The sequence below is a fragment of the Pituophis catenifer genome, unplaced genomic scaffold, assembly GCF_029215685.1.
Source record: "Pituophis catenifer annectens isolate HBS135680 unplaced genomic scaffold, rPitCat1.0.hap2 SCAF_8, whole genome shotgun sequence".
Lineage (NCBI taxonomy): Eukaryota > Metazoa > Chordata > Lepidosauria > Squamata > Colubridae > Pituophis > Pituophis catenifer.
In genome coordinates, this window is record NW_027256888.1 from 16,802,458 (window position 1) to 16,817,989 (window position 15,532).

A 15,532-nucleotide genomic window follows, 5' to 3' on the forward strand; every position below is an offset into this window, starting at 1 on the left:
TCCAACACTCAGATTCAAATATTATATAAATCTGATCCTATGAAGCATCTTTCTGTCTTCAAATATGAAATGCTCAACAATCCTATTATTGTTACCACCAGTTTTTGTCATCTGCAAATATAATAGGCGTTTTCTTCACTTTTTCAATGAAATAATACAAATCTGAGCCTCAGATACTCCACTTAATATCTTATTCATTACAATATCTTGCAATGACATCAATGAGGAGAACTGTTTGAATATAGTTTTCAAAATAACTTTGAGTCTATCAAATGGACCTGAATTACGACACAACTGGATGGTACCAATTTAAAATTAAATGACTATATCAAATACTAAGGTATCATTGTAGTGTACATGTATATGTGCATGTAACTTAATTTCATTGTGTTTTTGTGGAGATTTAATAAATAAGTACACACATATCTGCTACCATATATAAATTCAGATTGATACTTAATTGGTCAAAAAAGTCAAAGGAGCTACGAACCTTTGAAAGTCAAAGGTAGCTCCTATTTCTGAAATGTGTTGGATTATTTCCAATTATTGCCTTTTTCATCTCCATCCTTCTTCATGCAATGGAGGTGATGGAAAAGTGCTGGATAGTGAGCAGTTAATGGGCATAACCTGCTTCTCCCTCTTGGCAGTGCTTAAATTGGACATTTATCAGGTACCAACAAAAAAAAAATTGCAAGGTTTTTTTTTTTTTTTGGCAATGAAGCTCTGAAGGTTTTGTAAATATATGGCTTTGAATAATCTTGTTATTACCTAGGCACTTGACTGAGGAGTCTGTGGGTGATTTCTTATTATGCCAGTGTTTTTATCTCTTAAAATGATCTCTTTTCACATCAATGGATTACAATGAAGGGGACAAATAATTACCTAACAATACATATATGGGATACATTTAAAATGAGTCCAGTTCTCTAGAAAATAGTCATGAGAACCATATCTAGTAATGAGATAGTCTGTCAGCTGAGGCAGCTGTAGTACAGTAATTGTTATTATCTAATCAAAGCAAAAAAAAAATTCCTTCCTATTTATGGTAACAATAAATGTTAATGATAAAGACTTTATAGTGATTATTGAACAATAGCTGGTGCTCTATTTCTCTTATGTTGTATTGGAGTTTGGGGAATCTAATTATAAGTGCACATATGAATAGCATTATATAACAATGCACCTTTTGCCTAGCTTTTCCCCCAAAGTTTGAATCTAAAACAAATTTATCAATATAGGGTAAAAACACCCCAATATAGTCAAATAAAAATTGTTTTTCATAAGAATTTCCTGAGAAGTCTCTGGTAAATTAGTATCATAGATCTCCACACTAGGTATTGATTTGATGAATTATAATGGAAACAACATCTGAATATTTATTTACTTGTCTTTCCTACTCTTCCTCTGCTAGTACAATGTAATGAATATGATTTCCATCCCACGTTGTAATGATGCTCTGAACTAGAAGAATCTGGCTTAAAGTCAGTCAGCAAGGTTTGTGTCTTCCTGGTCTTAGCCCAATGATTTAATCACCGCACATATTAAGCGAGACAAATGCTATTTACTTTCAGAATGGCAACTACTCAGCTAGCAGGCTGTCTTTCGGGATACATGAAGTTGTAAGCAGTTAACAAGGACCAAATCACACCTCATTTCTTCCCATCCTTCCCACTGCCCAGTTTTCTATTTCTATTTGCTTTTAAAGTTGACACTCAATGTAGCATGGCTTCTAGAGACTACTAAGCATCCCTTTTTTATTTTTAGATTTTTCTTTGATCACCTCTATACACACAATATTGGTGACCTTGGATATGGTTCATGTCTGTGAAATATGGCCTGAGTTGGCAGCTGGGCTGATTTATTCCCGTTCAGCATCCGTTTAACACAATATACACTGAATTCTGTTAGCCAGTGTACGTGCTGGAGCTTTGCCGAACAGGAGGGGAGGCTGGTTTCTCATAGATGGGAAACCTTACTTCAGCTTTGCTTCATGCTTCTGACCTCTCCCCTCTCCCGACAGAGGTTAAGGCACCATAACTTCATGGCTATAATTTTTCCTGTTTTAATCCATTGAACAGTGACTTGAGCATTCATATCTTCAGATGTCAGATAAAACAGACTATGGGCCAACTGTGGGAAATTGGTTAGATGCTGTTTCTTATTGTTCAGCTGAACAGCATCTAACCAATACCTCCTGGAATATTCTTTGCATTTTGAAGTTGATAGTGATGAGGACAAGTACTGGCCAACCTAAAGTTTTTTCTAATGATTTGGAGAGCAAACACTGTGGTGGTAAACAAATCCCTTTCCTTCTCTCCTCTCCTCTCCCCTCTTCTCCCTTCCCTTCCTTTTTGGTTAATAATTCTCTCTTGCTGACACTCAGCTATACAAGTTCATAGTAGAAATACTGACTAACTCAACAACAAACATGCTGAGGTATTTATTGTCTCTGCAATTGTGGATTCTCTCTGCAGTGCTTTTTGTCAGCAGCTTCTGAGCAAGGAAGGCAGTTGCAAAGCAGTGGTAGAAAAGATTTTAGAGTAAGTAAGTGTTCAATAGTCTCCTTTTATATGAAAATCTCAATGCCAATTTTTCCATAATCTTGCTCATGCAATGTAAGAATCACATCAGTTTTCTGTTCTTTAGTTGTTGCTGATGGAGGAAAGAATACCTGGGAAGGGTAGAGGAACTGTGAACAAAAGAAGATCTGCAATTAAAAAGTTTTGATCATTCCAACAATTGGAGGTGATAAAATATGTAATAAGCCTCAGTATCTTTTTTTCCTATCATAGCAATATAAGAGCAATTTTATTAAAAGTGGAAGAGAGAGTAAAATTGCTTTGCATGACATAGTTTATTGAGTTGGCTTATAATGAGTGGATTCCTTTTGCTGCTTGAAGAACCTTTTCCATTCACATTCACTTCCTTTGTCTTTATTCATCTCCAGGAACCAGCTTTTTAAATCTCTTTAGAAAGAATTTTTAGCAACCTAACTGAGGAGTTCTTTCTGTACTAAACGGTTTTAACCACAATGGAGTCTGCAGAAGTCTTTGTCTTTATCTTGCTGGACTGTCTTTTATTTCTCCTTTCTTTGTGTGGATAATATTCCTTGGCTGGAAAAAAGAGAAGAAAAAAACAACAACCAATGTCTATAGAAACATTGTTTTTACATGGTTAAAAGATTGTGATATTTTAGATCATTTCTAGATATCCTGCAATCAAGCATGATGTGGATTCCAGTAAGAAAGTAATTAAAGGATTCATTTGTATAATGAATTCTATTCCTACAAGCAAGATCTTTTGAGAGGAGCTGCAGTGACAGTAATGGAAAGATGCCACTGGCTCCCCATTAGGAAGAGGATTCAAAATTTGAAATGATTAGCTGGATCAATATTTTCCATTGAAGGCATACCTGCATTCATGATTCAACCTATGATTCAAATAGTTGCCACTAAATGCATAAAACAAACCAGTTAAATTATTACACCTGAGTTATCATGTTTTCTGATTTATTGCACTATTCACTTAGTCAATGGACAAATAACAAAAAAGAATGGAGAATTACAGTAACATGTACTAAGAAAATGTTGTGGGGCGTCAAATTAACACCATACTGTTTTTCTTTTTTAGTTATTGATGGATTTGATTTACTTTATCTCAACTTTCTTCTAGGAGCTTAAAATATAGAAGTCCTACCTTCAATTTTTCTTCACAACATTCCTATGTGGCCACTTGTGGGCCTGATGTAACACTTTTTCCATCCACTTTCTTTTGAAAGCAGGTTTAACAGAACCCTTTAGAAAGAGTGCACTACCTCTTGCAGCTTAAAGCTGCTCTAAACTTTTGCATCACTCACTTGTCAGGGAACATATGCATCTGTCATTTAGAGATGCTTGCATAATGGTTGCATTTATATTTCTGCAAATGTTAATGTTCTGCCTAGGGGGCGCTCAAACAACAAAGCACCATCAACCAATCGGCGTGCAGGATGCACATCTCTATACAATGTGTAGTTGAGATTTGGGAGGTCTGTATGTCAACCCATCTGTCACTATCTGCAATCTATGTTTAGCCATCAACCCTTTCATAGAGTAGATATGCGTTGGTGCCTATATTGTACTGCAAACTAGGGCATACAAAGCTTTGCCCGACCAATTCCTGAATGCAGCTCATCTGCCTGGAATCCACACTGTATATCTGACATTAATACAATTGAGTGGGTCCAGAGGTATTTCACGAGAGAGTACTCTACTCCTCTGCTCACAATAGGATACCTTATGCCACCAGGCTTGAAATTTTGGGCTTGGACAAACTGGAACTACACCGCTTATAGTCTGACCTAATCATAGTACACAAAATTGTCTGCTACAAAGTCCTACCTGTCAACGACTACTTCAGCTTCAACCTCAACAATTCACAGGCAAACAATAGATACAAACTCAAGGTAAACCTCTCCAAACTCAATTGCAGAAAATACAACTTCAGCAACAGAGTGGTCAACACCTGGAATACTCTACCCGACTCCATTGTTACATCCTCTAACCCCCACAACTTCAACCTTAAACTGTCTACCGTGGACCTTGCCCCATTCCTAAGAGGTCCGTAAAGGGGCCGTGCATAAGTGCACCAGAGTGCCTACCGTCCCTGTCCTACTGTCCCCATTTATTTGTATTCATTCCTTGTTCATGTCCATGTTTATACCTATACCTGTTATCTTGTACATGTTTGACAAACTAAATAAAATAAATAAATAAAAAATAAATATATGCAGTTATGGGGAAATCTAAATCAAGCTTTAGGCGTGGATGAAACACTTGGCCAGGTCCTGTTACACTGTAAACATTGTAAAGATCTATGCAGTAAAATTATGTCTGTATTAAATCTTTTTGGTCGCCTGTATGAGTTATTATACACTTTCACAGGCAGGCTGCTACCATCTATACAGCAAAGTTTAATGTAACGGCCTGTAGGAAGTGGTAATAGATAGATATCAGGGGTTCTTCAGGAAACAGGTGATGCAGCTCCCTAAAAAAATACAGCAAATAGTCATCTACTTTCTTCATGCTATAGCCGTGATGGTGAACCTATGGCATGCATGCCACAAGTGGCACACAGCGCCCTCTCTGTGCTCTGTGTAACAGCACACAAGCTGTTGCCCCAGTTCAGTTCTGCCACACATGCGGGTGCACCTCCTGGCAGCCAGCTGGTTATCAGGTCTCTGCCATGCATGCACGGGGGCGTGTGCGTGTGCAGTGGATGGTGTGTGAATGCATGGAGGGCTGGTGTGTATGAGAGGAGCCACATGTGCAGGGGGCGGGGGCATGCGTGGGGGGCATGCACATTGCATTTTGGGGTTTCAGGCATGCACACGCACATTCGTGCACATGCGCTTTGGGCACTCAGTCCAGAAAAAGTTAGCCATCACTGTGCTATTAGCATCATTATGCTAATTATCAGTTTGGTGTAGTGGTTAAGGGATTGAGCTTGAAACTGGGAAACTGCTTTGGACACAAAGCCACTTGAGTGAGCTTGGGCCTGTTGCTTTCCCTCATCCCTAGACGGCAATGGCGAACCACTTCTGAAAAAAACTTTGCCAAGAAAACTGCAGGGACTTGTTCACTCTCTGAGAATGAGACACGATTGAACGAAAGAAAAACAAATCTGTATTATTATGTACTGTTTATTATTTATTGTTTGGCCATTTTAACTTTTGCAGACAATTTTAAATTGCTGTCTTTGGAGCATAATAGATCATTCATTCATTCATTCATTCATTCATTCATTCATTCTGTGAGGTAGGTGGGTTTGAGAAAACGACTGGCTTGAAGTCATTCATTGAGTTTCATGACTGACAATGGAATGAATTTGGTTCTGGTGCAATAATTAATAACTGCATCATAGAATACCGAAAGGGTCCTTCTTGTAGCCCATTTGAGAACTTCTGGACTCAGCTTATTCTGGGGCCTTTTTGTTTAATAAAGAAGATTGAAAATGGTTTACTTTCCATTCCTCCTATTCTTGCTACAGGAATAGCTTGGGAGAAAAAGTTAATCTCCTTTTATCTTTTATCTTTACAATTTATTGTATGTACCTGAACAATATTGATTTCTTGTATTTAAAATTACTTCAAAGTACATTATTCATGACAAAATAATCACTAGTGGTAATAATGTGTTCATATGTACTGATACTTCTGTAACTGGGAAAAGCAAGCTGAGTGTGGATAAGTCAACATTATCTTTCATGGTATGATTAAATTCTCCTTGATGAACCAAGGCAAAAGTTTCCCTTAACTCAATCCTGACATTTTGTTTAATTTCAAGTTTGTTTTCCAAAGGTGGGCATCTCAAATTCATGTTCTGCTGATCTCCAAGCCCTCTAAGTCAGGGGTGTCAAACTCAAGGCTTGGGGGCTGGATTCGGCCCATGGGTTGCTTAGATCTGGCCCGTGGGGCTGCCCTGAAAACAGCAAAGGACCGGCCCGTGGGGCCTCTGCCAGTGAAAATGGAGCTCGGGAGGAAGGCTCGAGCTCTGTTTTCACTGGCAGAGGGTTGCAGGAGGCTGTTGCAGCCAAAAACAGAGCTCGGAAAGCCCGTCTTCGCTGGCTTTGCTGGCCACCATAGGGGCCCCCAACATGAGTGATGTCGAGCTGGCCATACCCACCCTGGCCATGCCCCCCCACCCCCCGAGCTCAAACACAACCCTGATGCGGCCCGCAATGAAATCGAGTTTGACACCCCTGCTCTAATTAGTGCCAATTTCAAATTCAACAGCTGATCATTAAATAATGGCAACAAAATCTTCAAATTTGGTTGTGAAATCAATTAAATAAGTTTCACTTTGACTTAATTCATCTATAAAAGTTAAAGCAAGAAAAAAAAAGCATCATGGCTTTTTGAATTTTTTCAATTGTCTTTGGGAACAGAAATCATACCAGATGCTTATATATTTTTTTTTCCTGTGATGCACAGTAATGAGTATATTCTTGTGTGTGTGTTTTCATTTTTTCTTATGTGGCAGTATTGTAGTTTAGAATGGCAGTATTCTGAGTAGCTGTTAAACTGCCTCTCCCATAGGGATTGGTTGAGGAATTATTTAATGTAATACAATCTTTTTCTCTGCAGTCCTTGGCATGTCCTGATCAGTTTTCAATCTTTCTTTTGCCAGCTTCTCCCTCCACATCTCATTCTATTCAGTTCTCAGAAAGGTAACCTGTTGATGGACAAATAGATGAATAGGTCTGAGCAACTTAATGTATTTTTTTTTTTATCTTTCTATGAGATTCAAAAGATTAAAGCACACAGAGAAACACACACACACGCGTGCACACAGAGCAAAAACAAGCTCCATATTCCCTTATTTTGATGTAATCTTATTAATAACCTATGTAGTCCTTATCATATAAAAAGAAATTAAGAAAATGGTGCTTCCTGGTCATTGAAATATTGCCCAGCTCTTTCTATACTGTATACCAGTGATGGTTAACCTTTTCGGCACCAAGTGCCCAAAGTGCACGCATATGTGAATGTGCGCCCACCTGTGTACATACCCATAATGCAATGTGCGTATGCCCCCCTGTGTGCCCCCCATGCATGCGCCCCCACACATGTGCGTGCGACCACCCTACGGGTGCCCCCTGTGTGCCCCTCACACATGCACATGAATCTCCCGCATGCCCCCTGCCCCCTGCGCATGCGCGGCAGAGACTTGAAAACCAGCTGGCCGGCGGGAGGCACGTATGCATGCACGATGGAGCTGAGCTGGGGTGACGGCTTGCGTGCCCACAGAGACGGCTCTACGTGCCACCTGTGACACGCGTGCCATAGGTTTGCCATCACGGCTGTATACCGTGCAATTCACTAGGAGTTAATGCCACGGAATTCGATAATTCTTACTTCTAAAAGGAAATACATAATATTAAACTGACTGATTCTTTCCAAATGAAAAGGTAAACTATGTTTCCTGAAAATTGTGGGAGTTGTCATCCAAAACCTGTAGGAAATAATACACTGGAGATATGCACAGAAAAAGTGACTGAACATAAGTCACAGCTTGTTGCTTGTGCTGCAAAAATAAAAAAATAAAAAAATTCTACAGATTTAATTGATTTCACATTTTCATATTAAATATAGGGTGGGCTGCATTTTGACTTCATAAACATACCTTCCTCTCTAGCTTCAAAAGAAAAAGAGAGATTTTTTTTTAATGCTGTGTTGCTAAAACATTCATCTGATTAACACAATGGGTGGTTGAATGAATGAATGAAGTGCTGAAGTCAGCAATAAAAATGTGGAACATATGTCAAGAAAAAGCTGGACACATTTATGGGATAACTAAGAGAAATCTAAGTTTAATGACATAATGTGAGTTACTGAAGGCAAGCCTTGATCTGCCAGATGGTTGCCTTTGGTAGATTTAATATAGTAGCACTTAAAATTCTTTTCATAAATTACCATAAGTATGGTCAACATATGCTACAATAATGATAAAAATAAAAAAATGTATATAAACATATTATTCAACAGGTCTGGACCCCAAATATTATTTTTCAATGAATTGAAAAATTCAGAATATTTCACATTGTTTTAATAAAGTGTTTGCCATTTACCACTCAAACTTGTTTTCACCAGTGATGAGCTCATTCCAACGTAATAGCCCATTGCATGGCAAATACCAGATCTGCCACAATGAACTAGGTTGCACTGGGATGGTATGTTGCATTTGCTTTAATTGTTTAGCAGCTATCATCACTGTGGATTCTCATCTCTATGAGTTGAATTTGCACAATGTCTTAAATGTAAAATGTATTGCTAATTAGAATTTATTTATTTATATTTATTTATATTTAAATTTCTATACGCCCTTCTCCCAAAGGACTCAGGGCGGTGTACAGCCAAGATAAAACCCACAAATATAAAAGTTAAAAGCAAAATAAAGGTATTAAATAATTTGGCCGAAACTAAAATAGCATAAAACAATCCATTAAAATTACATTTAGGCCAGTCTTGCCTGCTGAAACAAAAGCATTTTGAGGGCACGGCGGAAGGTGCGAAGGTCAGGAATCCTACGAATCTCTGGGGGCAGCTCATTCCATAGGGCAGGTGCCCCTACAGAGAAGGCTCTCCCCCTGGGGGTTGCCAGTCGACACTGTTTGACCGACGGCACCCCAAGGAGTCCCTCTCTGTGGGAGCGTACTGGTCGATGGGAAGCTATCAGTGGCAGAAGGCGGTCTCGTAAATACCCAGGTCCTAAGCCATGGAGCACTTTAAAGGTGGCAACCAACACCTTCAATCGCACCCGGAAGACCACCGGAAGCCAGTGCAGCTCGCGCAGGAGTGGTGTTACATGTGAGCGACGAGAATGCTATCAGTTTTTAATTGATTATGTGCCAACAAGTCAAAAGTGTCTTAGCAATCACAAAGAAATTTTTTTTTTTTGATGATCAGTTCTCAACCTTGTCCTTCAGGCCCTCCAGCTGAACACCCTTTGCGATAATCATTGAGTTCATCTATCTTGCTGCTGTTTGTCTTATTTTTTTCTCTTTCTTCCATGTTCCATAGTATTCATGTCACCCCTAGCCTTTCTTTTCCTCTTTTTTGACATCAACATAGCATAGATTACTGATGTTTCTTCTCCAGTTTTCAAACCATGCTCCAGCTTTTCCAATCCAGCTTTTCTCAAAATGCTCAGCACAGAATAAACAAGGGGAATGTATACCAGCTTGCCTCACTTTTTTGCCAGCCTGCAGTCAATGTGTTTCACAGTAATCCGTGTGTAGTGTGACTTCCTGATCTTTGTATAGGTTCTACTTGAGGACAATGAGATGTTTGGCTGAAGAGGTTGTAGAAAAAATGTTTTTTAAAGAAAAAAAGTCTTTGCCGATCAAGCAACTCAGCTGGGACCGTCAGAGGCTTTTAAAAGAAAAAAAAAAGCTTCTGTCGATCAGGCAACTCAGCTGGGATCATCAGAGGTTTTTAAAAGCATTTTTTTACAACCTCTTTGGCCGAAGAGGTTGTAGAAAAAATGGTTTTAAAAGTAAAAAAAAAAAAAAGTTGGCCACGCCCACCAGTCACATTAACCCGCCCCCACCAAGCCACGCCCACAGAACTGGTAGTAACAAATTTTACATTTCACCACTGATTGAAACCTGCTATTCATGGGGCTGCCTCTGAAGACTGCTTGGAAGCTTCAGTTAGTCCATAATACAGTAGCTTGATGATTAGCTAGGAGTATATGGGATCTGGGCCTTATGCTGGTTTCCTATTTGTTTCCAGGTTCCGCTCAATGTTTTGATCATCAATTATTAAGTCCTGGGTAGTCTGGCATCAAGGTATCATCAAGATTTTCTCTTCCAACTGAAATCAACCCATTTAATTTGTATGCCCCATGAGAAATGTCTGGTGATCTTCCATTCCTTCAAGGTTTTTCAATATTACCATCTACTCTGTGGGACAGCTTCTATCTAGAAGTTTTATTGGCTCCAGCTGTAGTAATGTTTTAATGGAATGTTCCTTCTATGGAAATATTTCAGAGTTGGAAGTCTAATGGGTACCTTTAGAATGCCAGGACAATGAATGAAGTGCAAGGATGATCAATGATGGTAAAAACTTTATTGGTAGCAACTGAATTTTAAAGATGCATTTAAGTTATGCTGAACGCTGTACTTGTACCTAAGATATAATTTTCTTTCTTGAGAATTGTATGGCATGTGAGGCAAGCAAAATGATTTTTTTTTTAATGTGGATATTTGCTATTCCAAGCAATCAACAAAGCTCCACACAGAAGAAACAAAAAAGATTCTTCAAAGATATTAGTCAGCATAACTTAGGAACTATTTATTTCCTGACTTCATTGATTGAATCCTGACAATGAGCTAATATGCATTGAATGAGGATAAGTAGACAATACTCATACCATTCGTTAAATGTTCAACAAAAATGAATGGAAAGGAGACAGTGATGACTTCTATATATGTATTTTAGTCATGTATGGCTTCCTTGTGTTGAACAGGAAGATCTTAATGGTAGCAACCACATTCACATCAATGAATTTACAATTCTCTGTATAATATGATATTCTAACTGCATAGAGCAGGGGTGTTAAACTTGCGACCTGAGGGCCAGATGCGTCATTCACTGGCCACCCCCACCCTTGGTTTAGCAAAGGGGAAAAAGTCTATGATACATCATGTAACGACATAACGATGCAATTTTGACACCCCTGGCATAGAGCTTCTAATTGCTAGAGTCTCCCTCAGTCTCACTATCAAGAGGGGTAGGGAGGAAATGGAAAAAAACATGTCAGCATTCCCCTTTCCTTAATTACTGAAGAAGGTTTTAGACTGGCATATGTGATGATAATTTTGAAAATATTTTGACAGCAACTTGACTTATGCTATAGTAAAGTTCTGCCACATTTTTTCTGTAGTGCAGAAGTAAAATGGAATCCACGAACCCATGCTATTTCAACCCAAGCAATCTGTTTTCAGATATACTCCTACTATATATGGTATTATCTTAGAGAAATAATTATAACAACACAGTAAAAATAGTACAATGTCTTGGAATTACAATGGGAAGAGGAAATGGCCTTGAGGAACAGGAGGAAGAGACAATGGACAGATAAAAGAGGATTAAATCCAAGACAGGAATATAACCTGAGAAAATTTGTCAGAGAAACCTTCTCTAATTCTCACAAAGATATAGAGAGATGCACTTTCAGACTTGCAAGATTCTTTTACACTATCTTTACAATAACAGTAGTATTGGCATACAATATTTTGATTTCCTAATCTGTTCTACTTGGAACGGTTGAAGAGAAGTGGAAGGATCAAAACAATGGATGATGCCAACCTTATCTAGTGAATCAAGTGAGTATGTCTATCAGTCTCTTCTCCCAGGTCAGCCATGGAGTCCAAAACATGCAAGGCATACATGTGGCACTGCAGAAAGGTTTTCAAAGATTGTCAGATAACACATATAAATGACTGTGTTATTCTTAAATGTATCTCTTTGTGTCTGGAAACTGATGCAGCTTTCTTTCACGGACTATGTACTAAAGCGGAGTTTGGATTATTATGCTTTTATAAAACAGTACACAACATCTCTTTCTTGCACTGAGGATAGAGCAAGTTGTTTACACATTGTTGTTTAAATAACATTCTTAACTAAAGTATACCAAAAAGTTGGCCCAGGAATTATATAAGGAGGTAATACCAATATTACCTTCTTCACCCCATTGCATTGATCTGTCCTAGGACAGAGGGCAGTCAGGAAGAGGAGGTATGCTGCAGAAGACCCTGTCAGTTAAAGAACTTCAATGGGTGGGGCCCAGGAAGAGTGACTTCTCTGCTGTTGGCCCCGCCATTTGCACCATTTTCCTCTCAGAAGTGAGCTGGACTCGTCACTTTTGGAAATGCTTGAAGACTTGGCTCTACCAATTCACTTGGGGCCCCCTAGAGCAGAGATGGGTTTCAAATTTTTTTACTACCAGTTCTGTGGGCGTGGCTTGGTGGGCGTGGCATGGCATGGCTTGGTGGGCGTGGCTTGGTGGGCGTGGCAGGGGAAGGATACTGCAAAATCCCCATTTCCTCCCGATCAGCTGGGACTTGGGAGGCAGAGAATAGATGGGGCTGGGGCCAGTCAGAATTTTTACTACCGGTTCTCTGTACTACTCAAAATTTCCGCTACCAGTTCTCCAGAACTGGTCAAAGCCTGTTGAAACCCACCTCTGCCCTAGAGGGATGCTCAGTTGTTGAGTTAACCCCCACCCTGAATTTCCTGCCCTTTATAATTATAAATTTTAATTATTTTATTCTAGTTTTTGTTATGATTATATTTATATATAGTATAGCTTTAATGTTTTTATGCCTATTTGTACACTGACCAGTTTTATAGCTCTATGAGGGAGATGTGCACTCTCTAAATGTGTTAACTAACTAACTAACCAACTAATTTGACAAAAGTTTAGACTTTTTCAATTCGGGAAGAGAGGCTTAAAGTTATGGGTCTAAAAGATTCATTTTAAGCACATCTTTAAATTCCTGAAATCCTCTCCCAAAATAAGTCCTGCCACATTCAATTTGAATTTGGTCCTAAGTTCACTAGTTGACCTAGGATGACATAAATATACCCCTCTTATCAGCTATGATTCATGTTTGAAATATCAGGCTTTATTCTCGATAACACTGAATTGTTAAAAAGCGTATTAATGAGAAAATAAAAATGAAATTATGGCCATAATAAAATTAGATGTACGACAGCATGATGTAGTATCTTGTAGTGGCTGTTTATTAGGTTTCTCTAGCATTTGTGTCACTCATGTATATTTTGAAATTAGCCCTCCTGAGGTAAATGCATAAATATTAAACACCTGCATAAAACTAGGTCACTCGGAATGCTAGTAGAAAGACAGAAAAGATAGATTTTGGAAAGCAAAGCACTTAGTCTTTTACTCAAGATATTTTTTTCATGTTGCCGCATCTCTGAACTGGCAGGGTTAGTTAGCTGGCAAATATAGTTAACAAACGTGTTGCAATATTTTCAGGATCAGACTCAATAATGATAATAAGAGTTAGAGGTTTAAATATATTTCTCTTTAATTATAACAGGCATTCTATATTCACTGAATATTCACAGATAGAAGCAAGGAAAATGGTGAAGGTGGCTCCTTATATATACAAGGGGTGGAGCCAAGAATGGGAGTGGTGAATTATGAATACATTAGGAACCAAAGAATAAGTTAACCCCCGATGTCCCATATATACATTATTTACACATTAGGGAATAAGGCATTTACATCTCACAAATCCCCCTCTAAATGCCGGTTCGCTATACAACACCAATTACATTCAGATTCAGGACAATATAAGACATATAATTTTGATGTTAAATATTTGTGCTGTTTAGAAGGTAAAGGCTTCGTCAATATGTCAGCTAATTGTTCAGAGGTATCACAATGCACTGCTTTGATAAATCCATCTTGAGACAATTGTCTCACATGCTTAAATTTTATATCTATATGCCTGGACCTTTGTCCAATGGCATCGGATCTGGATATTTCAATGGCTGCTTTATTATCTTCATGCATAACAAAAGGCAAAGCAGGTTTTTTCCAAACATCTGAAATCAAATCATTAAACCATACAAGGTTATTTGCAGCTTTGGACAAACAAACATATTCCGCTTCTGTGGTCGAAGTGGCTACCAGTTCTTGTTTACCAGTGTACCAGTAAACTGGACAGTCATTTAATAGAAAAATATAACCAGAAGTGCTCTTTCTGCATGATATATCTCCAGCCCAATCCGCATCTGCGTAACATGTAAGTTTTGGTTCTTTATCATTACTAGGTTCTAATACTAAACAAAAGTCTAATGTACTTTTCAGATATCTTAGAATTCTTTTGACTGCTTCCCAATGATACATTGTTGGTTTGCTAACATATCTTGACAATAAGTTGAGTGGTAATGCAATATCTGGCCTGGTCCAATTAGATATATAAAGAAGTGAACCTATGACTGATCTATAAAATGTATTATCCTTGAATTCAGGGGAAGATTCATCAGTGTTTCTAAGGAAATCAGTTTGCATAGGAGTGTCACAGGGTTTGGCATTGTTTAAATTGCATTTGTTCAGAAGTTCAATGATTTTATCTTTCTGAGTAAGTTTGAATCCCCTTCTAGTTTTGTTAATTTGTACACCAAGGTATTTGTTTACTTTACCTAGAGATTTCAACGAGAAATGTTCGTTTAGCTTATTTACAAAGGTTTCTCTTCTCTCCTTGTGTTTTCCTATATATAAAATATCATCTACATAAATTAATACAAATTCAATATGATCATCACTCTTTTTTACAAAGAAACAGTTATCAGCAGTGGTAGCGTTGAAATCCATGGTCTTAAGTACTTTTACCAAGCAATCGTACCATCTTTTGCCAGATTGCTTTAATCCGTATAGACTCTTGTTCAATAGCCAAATTTCATTCTTATTAGTGTATTGACTGTGTGGTGCTCTTACATATATTTCCTTATCTAGTTTTGCGTGTAAATACGCAGTCTGTATGTCATATTGAAATACATCAAGATTGAGTGCAGATGCCACTACTAGAGCTGTTTTAACACTCTCTGTTCTCACTGTGGGGGAGTATGTGTCAGTGTAGTCCTCCGGATATTTTTGTGCATAACCTTGTGCAACCAATCTAGCTTTGTATAGAGTATTGCCTCCTTCTAGATTCTTAATTTTATAAATCCACCTGGTACCTATAATCGTTTTATCTTTAGGTGCAATCGCAGGTGTAAACACATTTAATCCTTGCAAACTTTCCATCTCTTTTTTCATAGCTAGTTCCCATTTTTCCTTTTCTTCACGAGGGAGTTTTAATACTTCCTCATATGTATTAGGTGTCATTTGTTCACCATCCATATGCATTATGTAATCTCTGTATTTATTTGGTACTTGATTTCTATTGTTTCTAATAGCTCTTTCGGGTTTGCTATGGTTATCATGCAAATATCTTGCTTCCTTTTTTGTTAATG